We start from the raw sequence: 13,235 nt of genomic DNA, 5'->3' as shown, positions 1-13,235 counted from the left end.
AGCCGGGCATGACACATACCCTGTAAATACACGCCAATCTGGAATAATCTGGACTTCCTACTTCACAATATCACTATTCACTATCACTCACGGGGACAGAAAGGGATTACACATCTCCACCTCCTTTTCAGTAACAGTCATTTCATGACATTCGAAGACTTAATCCATAAATACGGGTTGAGAATAACCAATTTTTCTAATATTTACTAACTGAATCCAGCATCAAAACCAAAATGAACCTCACACATAATACACTGAATCCTCCTCAGATGAGACAACATTCTGCAACTTAAAAATAAAAAGAAACCTCTAAAATATATAATCCTTCATCTGCGACAGACACATTGATATTTGTACCAAAAATTAATTGGAATAAGGACCTTATCTTTTCCCCCAGCTCTGATTTCTGGATGGACGTCTGCAACAACATATTCACAGTGACAAATACTGGCCTTCAGTTCAGTACTAATATGTGAAAGTAATTCACATAAAACATGTGACTCAATATAAAAAGTAGTCAGTACTGATACCTGCTCACAGTGTACAAGGGGTGTCACAGATAATTATCTGCATACTCTGTGGGCCTGTATACCTGTTCACAGTGTACAATGGGTGTCACAGATAATTATCTGCATGCTCTGTGGGCCTGTATACCTGCTCACAGTGCACCATGGGTGTCACAGATAATTATCTGCATGCTCTGTTGGCCTGTATACCTGTTCACAGTGCACCATGAGTGTCACAGATAATTATCTGCATGCTCTGTGGGCCTGTATACCTGCTCACAGTGCACCTTGGGTGTCACAGATAATTATCTGCATGCTCTGTGGGCCTGTATACCTGCTCACAGTGTACAATGGGTGTCACAGATAATTATCTGCATGCTCTGTTGGCCTGTATACCTGCTCACAGTGCACCATGGGTGTCACAGATAATTATCTGCATGCTCTGTGGGCCTGTATACCTGGTCACAGTGCACCATGGGTGTCACAGATAATTATCTGCATGCTCTGTTGGCCTGTATACCTGCTCACAGTGCACCATGGGTGTCACAGGTAATTATCTGCAGGCTCTGTTGGCCTGTATACCTGCTCACAGTGCACCATGGGTGTCACAGATAATTATCCGCATGCTCTGTGGGCCTGTATACCTGGTCACAGTGCACCATGGGTGTCACAGATAATTATCTGCATGCTCTGTTGGCCTGTATACCTGCTCACAGTGTACAATGGGTGTCACAGATAATTATCTGCATGCTCTGTTGGCCTGTATACCTGCTCACAGTGTACAATGAGTGTCACAGATAATTATCTACATGCTCTGTTGGCCTGTATACCTGCTCACAGTGTACAATGGGTGTCACAGATAATTATCTGCATGCTCTGTTGGCCTGTATACCTGCTCACAGTGTACAATGGGTGTCACAGATAATTATCTGCATGCTCTGTTGGCCTGTATACCTGCTCACAGTGCAACATGGGTGTCACAGATAATTATCTACATGCTCTGTTGGCCTGTATACCTGCTCACAGTGTACAATGGGTGTCACAGATAATTATCTGCATGCTCTGTGGGCCTGTATACCTGGTCACAGTGCACCATGGGTGTCACAGATAATTATCTGCATGCTCTGTGGGCCTGTATACCTGTTCACAGTGTACAATGGGTGTCACAGATAATTATCTGCATGCTCTGTGGGCCTGTATACCTGGTCACAGTGCACCATGGGTGTCACAGATAATTATCTGCATGCTCTGTGGGCCTGTATACCTGCTCACAGTGTACAATGGGTGTCACAGGTAATTATCTACATGCTCTGTTGGCCTGTATACCTGCTCACAGTGTACAATGGGTGTCACAGGTAATTATCTACATGCTCTGTTGGCCTGTATACCTGCTCACAGTGCCCCATGGGTGTCACAGATAATTATCTGCATGCTCTGTTGGCCTGTATACCTGCTCACAGTGCACCATGGGTGTCACAGATAATTATCTGCATGCTCTGTGGGCCTGTATACCTGCTCACAGTGTACAATGGGTGTCACAGATAATTATCTGCATGCTCTGTTGGCCTGTATACCTGGTCACAGTGCACCATGGGTGTCACAGATAATTATCTGCATGCTCTGTTCGCCTGTATACCTGCTCACAGTGCACCATGGGTGTCACAGATAATTATCTGCATGCTCTGTGGGCCTGTATACCTGCTCACAGTGCACCATGGGTGTTACAGGTAATTACTGCATGTTCTCTATAGGTGAAAGATCTGGACTGCAGACAGGCCAATTCAGCACCCGGGCTCTTCTCCGGCGAAGCCATGTGCTTGTAATAGCTGCAGTATGTGGTTTTGCATTGTCCTGCTGAAATACACAAGGCCTTCCCTGAAACAGACGTCCTCTGGAGGGGAGCATGTGTTGCTCTAAAACCTTTATATACCTTTCAGCATTCATAGTTCCTTCCAAAACACGCAAGCTGCCCATACCGTATGCACTTATGCACCCCCATACCATCAGAGATGCTGGCTTTTGAACTGAACGCTGATAACACGCTGGAAGGTCTCCCTCCTCTTTAGCCCGGAGGACACGGCAGCCTTGATTACCAACAAGAATGTCACATTTGGACTCGTCTGACCACAGAACACTTTCCCACTTTGAAACATCCATCCATCCATTTTCCAAACCGCTTATCCTACTGGGTCGTGGGCACTTTGAAACAGTCCATTTCAAATGAGTCTTGGCCCACAGGACACGACGGCGCTTCTGGACCATGTTCAGATATGGCTTCCTTTTTGCATGATAGAGCTTTAGCTGCCATCTGCAGATGGCACGGCGGATTGTGTTTACCGACTGTGCTCTCTGGAAGTATTCCTGGGCCCATTTAGTAATGTCATTGACACAATCATGCCGATGAGTGATGCAGAGTCGTCTGAGGGCCCGAAGACCACGGGCATCCAATACAGGTCTTCGGCCTTTGAACATTTGTAATATTATCTATGTTCCGTTGTGAATAAAATATAGGCTCATTTGATTTGAAAGTGTTTTATTTATTTCATTCAAATGTAAAGAACTTTTCTAGAATTCTGGTTGTTTGTATGTTTGCCGGGGGCGGCAAGGTGGTGCAGTGGTTAGCACTGTTGCCTCACACCTCTGGGACCCGGGTTCAAGTCTCCGCCTGGGTCACGTGTGTGGAGTTTGCGTGTTCTCCCCATGTCATTGTGGGATTTTCTCCGGGTACTCCGGTTTCCCCCACAGTCCAAAAACATGCTGAGGCTAATTGGAGTTGCTAAATTGCCTGACTGGTATGTGAATGTGCCCTGTGATGGGTTGGCCCCCCATCCTGGGTTGTTCCCTACCTTTTGCCTATTGCTTCCGGGATAGGCTCCGGACCCCCAGCGACCCAGTAGGATAAGCGGTTTGGAAAATGGATGGTTGGATGTATGTTTGCAGCAAACTATTTTGTGAATAAAAGCTACCTCAACGCCCACCGCCCCCTTACTTTTTTGCTGTTATTTTTATTAATTATTATTATTACTGTTTGATTCATGTATTGTATGTTTCAATCATTACAGATATGTATGAAAGTGTGTCTGTGTATGTATGGACATTCATATCTATGTATTAATATATACTGCTAAAAAATTGAAGGAACACTTTTTAATCAGAGTATAGCGTCAAGTCTATTAAACTTCTGGGATATTGATCAGGTCAGTTAAGTAGCGGAGGGGGTTGTTAATCAGTTTCAGCCGCTTTAGTGTTAATGAAATTATCAACAGGTGAACTAGAGGGGCAACAATGAGACGACCCCCAAACCAGGAATGGTTTGACAGGTGGAGGCCACTGGCATTTTTCCCTCCTCATCTTTTCTGACAGTTTTTTCACTAGTTTTGCATTTGGCGACGGTCAGTGTCACTACTGGTAGCATGAGGCGATACCTGGACCCTACAGAGGTTGCACAGGTAGTCCAACTCCTCCAGGATGGCGCATCAATACGTGCCATTGCCAGAAGGTTTGCTGTGTCTCCCAGGACAATCTCAAGGGCATGGAGGAGATTCCAGGAGACAGGCAGTTATTCAAGGAGAGCTGAACAGGGCTATAGAAGGTCCTTAACCCATCAGCAGGACCGGTATCTGCTCCTTTGTGCAAGGAGGAAGAGGATGAACACTGCTGGAGCTCTACAAAATGACCTCCAGCAGGCCACTGGTGTGAATGTTTCTCACCAAACAATCAGAAACAGACATCATAAGGGTGCCCTGAGGACTGCCCAGCACCATGGAGCTCGATTGGCATTTGCCATAGAATACCAGAATTTGCAGATCTGCCACTGGCACCCTGTGCTTTTCACAGATGAGAGCAGGTTCACCATGAGCACATGTGACAGACGTGAAAGGGTCTGGAGAAGCCATGGAGAACGTTATGCTGCCTGCAGCATTGTTCAGCATGACCGGTTTGGTGGTGGGTCAGTGATGGTCTGGGCAGGCATATCCATGGAGGGACGCACAGTCCTCTACAGGCTAGACAACGGCACCTTGACTGTCATTAGGTATCAGGATGACATTCTTGAACCCACTGTCAGACCCTACGCTGGTGCAGTGGGTCCTGGGTTCCTCCTGGTGCACAACAATGCCCGGCCTCATGTGGCAAGAGCATGTAGGCAGTTCCTGGAGGATGAAGGAATTGATACCATTGACTGCCTCCCACACTCGCCTGACCTAAATCCAATAGAATACTTCTGGGACATTATGTTTCGTCCATTCGATGCCACCAGGTTGCACCTCAGACTGTCCAGAAGGTCAGTGATACCCTGGTCCAGATCTGAGAGGAGATCCCCCAGGACACCATCCGTGGTCTCATTAGGACCATGTCAGGCATGCATACAACCACGTGGGGGCCATACAAACTACTGAGTATGATACTGTTACTGTAATGAAATTTCAGCAAAATGGACTAGCCTGCTGCATCATTTTTCACTTTGATTTTCAGGGTGTCTCTGAATTCAGCCCACTGTAGGTTTTCATGGAAATTTCCATCCATCCATCCATTTTCCAAACCGCTTATCCTACTGGGTCGCGAGGGGTCCGGAGCCTATCCCGGAAGCAATGGGCACGAGGCAGGGAACAACCCAGGATGGGGGGCCAGCCCATCGCAGGGCACACTCACGCATCAGTCACTCACACATGCACACCTATGGGCAATTTAGCAACTCCAATTAGCCTCAGCATGTTTTTGGGGGGGAAACCGGAGTACCCGGAGAAAACCCCATGACGACATGGGGAGAACATGCAAACTCCACAAACATGTGACCCAGGCGGAGACTCAAACCCAGGTCCCAGAGGTGTGAGGCAACAGTGCTAACCACTGCACCACCATGCCGCCCCCATGGAAATTTCATTTTCATTAAACGATGTGGCATCCTTTCATTCCTAACACATTACCCAGTCTACTTCAGTATATATATATATATATATATATATATATTTTCCCCATTGATATCTGATGTGTTTTCAGTGTTCCTTTAATTTTTTTGAGCAGTGTATATGTGTGATCATTTTTTATTCACTAATTTTTTTTTGACAATTACGACTCCTATCATCCACAACCATCATATATAAATACAATCCTGTCTTTGTTTTTTTTCCTTCTTTGCATTTATCTCCTTTTCTCTTCCTCTCCCCTCTACAACTCACATTAAATACTGACTTCACTCGCCCCCCAGTCCTGCCACTTCCACTAGCCCCTATTTTGGGGGAGTGGTTCTTTTCCCCTGTGCATCTGGGTGGGGCAGGTCACCTAATGCACTGGGTGTGGGGTGTCACAGACACTCTCACACACACATACCCTGTCACAGACACTCTCACACACGCGTACCCTGTCCCAGACACTCTCACACACGCGTACCCTGTCACAGACACTCTCACACACGCGTACCCTGTCACAGACACTCTCACACACACGTACCCTGTCACAGACACTCTCACACACACGTACCCTGTCACAGACACTCTCACACACGCGTACCCTGCCACAGACACTGTCACAGACACTCTCATACACATGTACCCTGCGGCAGACACTCTCACACACACGTACCCTGTCCCAGACACTCTCACACACACGTACCCTGTCACAGACACTGTCACAGACACTCTCATACACATGTACCCTGCGGCAGACACTCTCACACACACGTACCCTGTCCCAGACACTCTCACACACACGTACCCTGTCACAGACACTCTCACACACGCGTACCCTGTCACAGACACTCTCACACACACGTACACTGTCACAGACACTGTCACAGACACTCTCATACACATGTACCCTGCGGCAGACACTCTCACACACACGTACCCTGTCACAGACACTCTCACACACACGTACCCTGTCACAGACACTCTCACACACACGTACCCAGTCACAGACACTCTCACACACGCGTACCCTGTCACAGACACTCTCACACACGCGTACCCTGCGGCAGACACTCTCACACACGCGTACCCTGCCGCAGACACTCTCACGCACACGTACCCTGTCGCAGACACTCTCACGCACGCGTACCCTGTCACAGACACTCTCACACACGCGTACCCTGTCACAGACACTCTCACACACGCGTACCCTGTCACAGACACTCTCACACACACGTACCCAGTCACAGACACTCTCACACACACGTACCCTGTCACAGACACTCTCACACACACGTACCCTGTCACAGACACTCTCACACACACGTACCCTTTCACAGACACTCTCACACACGCGTACCCTGTCACAGACACTCTCACGCACGCGTACCCTGTCACAGACACTCTCACGCACACGTACCCTGTCACAGACACTCTCACACACACGTACCCTGTCACAGACACTCTCACACACGCGTACCCTGCCACAGACACTGTCACAGACACTCTCATACACATGTACCCTGCGGCAGACACTCTCACACACACGTACCCTGTCCCAGACACTCTCACACACACGTACCCTGTCACAGACACTGTCACAGACACTCTCATACACATGTACCCTGCGGCAGACACTCTCACACACACGTACCCTGTCCCAGACACTCTCACACACACGTACCCTGTCACAGACACTCTCACACACGCGTACCCTGTCACAGACACTCTCACACACACGTACACTGTCACAGACACTGTCACAGACACTCTCATACACATGTACCCTGCGGCAGACACTCTCACACACACGTACCCTGTCACAGACACTCTCACACACACGTACCCTGTCACAGACACTCTCACACACACGTACCCTGTCCCAGACACTCTCACACACGCGTACCCTGTCACAGACACTCTCACACACGCGTACCCTGTCACAGACACTCTCACACACGCGTACCCTGTCACAGACACTCTCACACACGCGTACCCTGTCACAGACACTCTCACACACGCGTACCCTGCCACAGACACTGTCACAGACACTCTCATACACATGTACCCTGCGGCAGACACTCTCACACACACGTACCCTGTCCCAGACACTCTCACACACACGTACCCTGTCACAGACACTGTCACAGACACTCTCATACACATGTACCCTGCGGCAGACACTCTCACACACACGTACCCTGTCCCAGACACTCTCACACACACGTACCCTGTCACAGACACTCTCACACACGCGTACCCTGTCACAGACACTCTCACACACACGTACACTGTCACAGACACTGTCACAGACACTCTCATACACATGTACCCTGCGGCAGACACTCTCACACACACGTACCCTGTCACAGACACTCTCACACACACGTACCCTGTCACAGACACTCTCACACACACGTACCCTGTCACAGACACTCTCACACACACGTACCCAGTCACAGACACTCTCACACACGCGTACCCTGTCACAGACACTCTCAAACACGCGTACCCTGCGGCAGACACTCTCACACACGCGTACCCTGCGGCAGACACTCTCACACACGCGTACCCTGCCGCAGACACTCTCACGCACACGTACCCTGTCGCAGACACTCTCACACACGCGTACCCTGTCACAGACACTCTCACACACGCGTACCCTGTCACAGACACTCTCACACACGTGTACCCTGTCACAGACACTCTCACACACACGTACCCAGTCACAGACACTCTCACACACGCGTTCCCTGTCACAGACACTCTCACACACGCGTACCCTGCGGCAGACACTCTCACACACGCGTACCCTGCCGCAGACACTCTCACGCACACGTACCCTGTCGCAGACACTCTCACGCACACGTACCCTGTCACAGACACTCTCACACACGCGTAACCTGTCGCAGACACTGTCACACACACGTACACTGTCACAGACACTGTCACAGACACTCTCATACACATGTACCCTGCGGCAGACACTCTCACACACGCGTACCCTGTCACAGACACTCTCACACACGTGTACCCTGTCACAGACACTCTCACACACACGTACCCAGTCACAGACACTCTCACACACGCGTTCCCTGTCACAGACACTCTCACACACGCGTACCCTGCGGCAGACACTCTCACACACGCGTACCCTGCCGCAGACACTCTCACGCACACGTACCCTGTCGCAGACACTCTCACACACACGTACCCAGTCACAGACACTCTCACACACGCGTAACCTGTCGCAGACACTCTCACACACGCGTACCCTGCCGCAGACACTCTCACACACGCGTACCCTGTCGCAGACACTCTCACACACGCGTACCCTGTCGCAGACACTCTCACACACGCGTACCCTGTCGCAGACACTCTCACACACACGTACCCTGTCCCAGACACTCTCACACACGCGTACCCTGTCACAGACACTCTCACACACGCGTACCCTGTCACAGACACTCTCACACACACATACCCTGTCACAGACACTCTCACACACACGTACCCTGTCACAGACACTCTCACACACGCGTACCCTGCCACAGACACTGTCACAGACACTCTCATACACATGTACCCTGCGGCAGACACTCTCACACACACGTACCCTGTCCCAGACACTCTCACACACACGTACCCTGTCACAGACACTGTCACAGACACTCTCATACACATGTACCCTGCGGCAGACACTCTCACACACACGTACCCTGTCCCAGACACTCTCACACACACGTACCCTGTCACAGACACTCTCACACACGCGTACCCTGTCACAGACACTCTCACACACACGTACACTGTCACAGACACTGTCACAGACACTCTCATACACATGTACCCTGCGGCAGACACTCTCACACACACGTACCCTGTCCCAGACACTCTCACACACACGTACCCTGTCACAGACACTGTCACAGACACTCTCATACACATGTACCCTGCGGCAGACACTCTCACACACACGTACCCTGTCCCAGACACTCTCACACACACGTACCCTGTCACAGACACTCTCACACACGCGTACCCTGTCACAGACACTCTCACACACACGTACACTGTCACAGACACTGTCACAGACACTCTCATACACATGTACCCTGCGGCAGACACTCTCACACACACGTACCCTGTCACAGACACTCTCACACACACGTACCCTGTCACAGACACTCTCACACACACGTACCCTGTCACAGACACTCTCACACACACGTACCCAGTCACAGACACTCTCACACACGCGTACCCTGTCACAGACACTCTCAAACACGCGTACCCTGCGGCAGACACTCTCACACACGCGTACCCTGCGGCAGACACTCTCACACACGCGTACCCTGCCGCAGACACTCTCACGCACACGTACCCTGTCGCAGACACTCTCACACACGCGTACCCTGTCACAGACACTCTCACACACGCGTACCCTGTCACAGACACTCTCACACACGTGTACCCTGTCACAGACACTCTCACACACACGTTCCCTGTCACAGACACTCTCACACACGCGTACCCTGCGGCAGACACTCTCACACACGCGTACCCTGCCGCAGACACTCTCACGCACACGTACCCTGTCGCAGACACTCTCACGCACACGTACCCTGTCACAGACACTCTCACACACGCGTAACCTGTCGCAGACACTGTCACACACACGTACACTGTCACAGACACTGTCACAGACACTCTCATACACATGTACCCTGCGGCAGACACTCTCACACACGCGTACCCTGTCACAGACACTCTCACACACGTGTACCCTGTCACAGACACTCTCACACACACGTACCCAGTCACAGACACTCTCACACACGCGTTCCCTGTCACAGACACTCTCACACACGCGTACCCTGCGGCAGACACTCTCACACACGCGTACCCTGCCGCAGACACTCTCACGCACACGTACCCTGTCGCAGACACTCTCACACACACGTACCCAGTCACAGACACTCTCACACACGCGTAACCTGTCGCAGACACTCTCACACACGCGTACCCTGCCGCAGACACTCTCACACACGCGTACCCTGTCGCAGACACTCTCACACACGCGTACCCTGTCGCAGACACTCTCACACACGCGTACCCTGTCGCAGACACTCTCACACACACGTACCCTGTCCCAGACACTCTCACACACGCGTACCCTGTCACAGACACTCTCACACACGCGTACCCTGTCACAGACACTCTCACACACACATACCCTGTCACAGACACTCTCACACACACGTACCCTGTCACAGACACTCTCACACACGCGTACCCTGCCACAGACACTGTCACAGACACTCTCATACACATGTACCCTGCGGCAGACACTCTCACACACACGTACCCTGTCCCAGACACTCTCACACACACGTACCCTGTCACAGACACTGTCACAGACACTCTCATACACATGTACCCTGCGGCAGACACTCTCACACACACGTACCCTGTCCCAGACACTCTCACACACACGTACCCTGTCACAGACACTCTCACACACGCGTACCCTGTCACAGACACTCTCACACACACGTACACTGTCACAGACACTGTCACAGACACTCTCATACACATGTACCCTGCGGCAGACACTCTCACACACACGTACCCTGTCACAGACACTCTCACACACACGTACCCTGTCACAGACACTCTCACACACACGTACCCAGTCACAGACACTCTCACACACGCGTACCCTGTCACAGACACTCTCACACACGCGTACCCTGCGGCAGACACTCTCACACACGCGTACCCTGCCGCAGACACTCTCACGCACACGTACCCTGTCACTGACACTCTCACACACGCGTACCCTGTCACAGACACTCTCACACACGCGTACCCTGTCACAGACACTCTCACACACGCGTACCCTGTCACAGACACTCTCACACTCACGTACCCAGTCACAGACACTCTCACACACGCGTTCCCTGTCACAGACACTCTCACACACGCGTACCCTGCGGCATACACTCTCACACACGCGTACCCTGCCGCAGACACTCTCACGCACACGTACCCTATCACAGACACTCTCACACACACGTACCCTGTCACAGACACTCTCACACACACGTACCCAGTCACAGACACTCTCACACACGCGTACTCTGCCACAGACACTCTCACACACACGTACCCTGTCACAGACACTCTCACACACACGTACCCTGTCACAGACACTCTCACACACACGTACCCAGTCACAGACACTCTCACACACGCGTACCCTGTCACAGACACTCTCACACACGCGTACCCTGTCACAGACACTCTCACACACGCGTACCCTGTCGCAGACACTCTCACACACGCGTACCCTGCCGCAGACACTCTCACACACGCGTACCCTGCCGCAGACACTCACACACGCGTACCCAGTCACAGACACTCTCACACACGCGTACCCTGCCGCAGACACTCTCACACACGCGTACCCTGCCGCAGACACTCTCACACACGCGTACCCTGCCGCAGACACTCTCACACACGCGTACCCTGCCGCAGACACTCACACACGCGTACCCTGTCGCAGACACTCTCACACACGCGTACCCTGTCGCAGACACTCTCACACACGCGTACCCTGTCACAGACACGTTCACACTCACGTACCCTGTCACAGACACGCTCACACACACGTACCCTGTCACAGACGCTCTCACACACGCGAACCCTGCCGCAGACACTCTCACACACGCGTACCCTGTCATAGACACTCTCACACACGCGTACTCTGCCACAGACACTCTCACACACACGTACCCTGTCACAGACACTCTCACACACACGTACCCTGTCACAGACACTCTCACACACACGTACCCTGTCGCAGACACTCTCACACACGCGTACCCTGTCACAGACACTCTCACACACGCGTACCCTGTCACAGACACTCTCACACACACGTACCCTGTCACAGACACTCTCACACACACGTACCCTGCCGCAGACACTCTCACACACGCGTACCCTGTCACAGACACGCTCACACACACGTACCCTGTCACAGACACTCTCACACATGCGAACCCTGCCGCAGACACTCTCACACACGCGTACCCTGCCGCAGACACTCTCACACACACGTACCCTGCCTCAGACACTCTCACACACGCGTACCCTGTCGCAGACACTCTCACACACGCGTACCCTGTCGCAGACACTCTCACACACGCGTACCCTGTCGCAGACACTCTCACACACGCGTACCCTGTCACAGACACTCTCACACACGCGTACCCTGTCACAGACACGCTCACACTCACGTACCCTGTCACAGACACGCTCACACACACGTACCCTGTCACAGACACTCTCACACACGCGAACCCTGCCGCAGACACTCTCACACACGCGTACCCTGCCGCAGACACTCTCACACACGCGTACCCTGCCTCAGACACTCTCACGCACACGTACCCTGTCAGACACTCTCACACACACGTATCCTGCCGCAGACACTCTCACACACGCGTACCCTGCCGCAGAAACTCTCACGCACGCGTACCCTGCCTCAGACACTCTCACACACGCGTACCCTGCCTCAGACACTCTCACACACACGTACCCTGTCACAGACACTCTCACACACACGTATCCTGCCTCAGACACTCTCACACACACGTACCCTGCCTCAGACACTCTCACACACACGTACCCTGCCTCAGAAACTCTCACACGTGTACCCTGCCGCAGACACTCTCACACACGCGTACCCTGTCACAGACACACTCACACACACGTACCCTGCCACAGACACTCTCACACACGCGTACCCTGCCGCAGA

General features: G+C 52.0%; 2 long non-coding RNA genes across 3 annotated transcripts; both read right to left on the bottom strand.

The window, feature by feature from the left end:
- Window positions 1–820: 820 nt before the first annotated feature.
- Window positions 821–5,220, bottom strand: LOC125721966 (uncharacterized). The gene is made up of 3 exons (XR_007386013.1): window positions 2,143–5,220; window positions 1,895–2,080; window positions 821–1,026 (listed from the first exon to the last, which is right to left on the bottom strand). It is a non-coding gene; the product is annotated as an uncharacterized LOC125721966 (long non-coding RNA).
- On the bottom strand, window positions 1,627–1,870 carry LOC125721978 (uncharacterized). Of its 2 annotated transcripts, none has more exons than XR_007386031.1 (2): window positions 1,833–1,870; window positions 1,627–1,708 (listed from the first exon to the last, which is right to left on the bottom strand). It is a non-coding gene; the product is annotated as an uncharacterized LOC125721978 (long non-coding RNA). The 2 variants fall into 2 exon arrangements; XR_007386030.1 differs by lacking the exon at window positions 1,833–1,870 and adding an exon at window positions 1,771–1,808.
- Window positions 5,221–13,235: the final 8,015 nt, after the last annotated feature.

The sequence above is a fragment of the Brienomyrus brachyistius genome, unplaced genomic scaffold, assembly GCF_023856365.1.
Source record: "Brienomyrus brachyistius isolate T26 unplaced genomic scaffold, BBRACH_0.4 scaffold36, whole genome shotgun sequence".
Classification (NCBI taxonomy): Eukaryota; Metazoa; Chordata; class Actinopteri; order Osteoglossiformes; family Mormyridae; genus Brienomyrus; species Brienomyrus brachyistius.
Note: the sequence above shows the minus strand (reverse complement) of the source record. Positions and strands in the feature narration are given on the sequence as shown.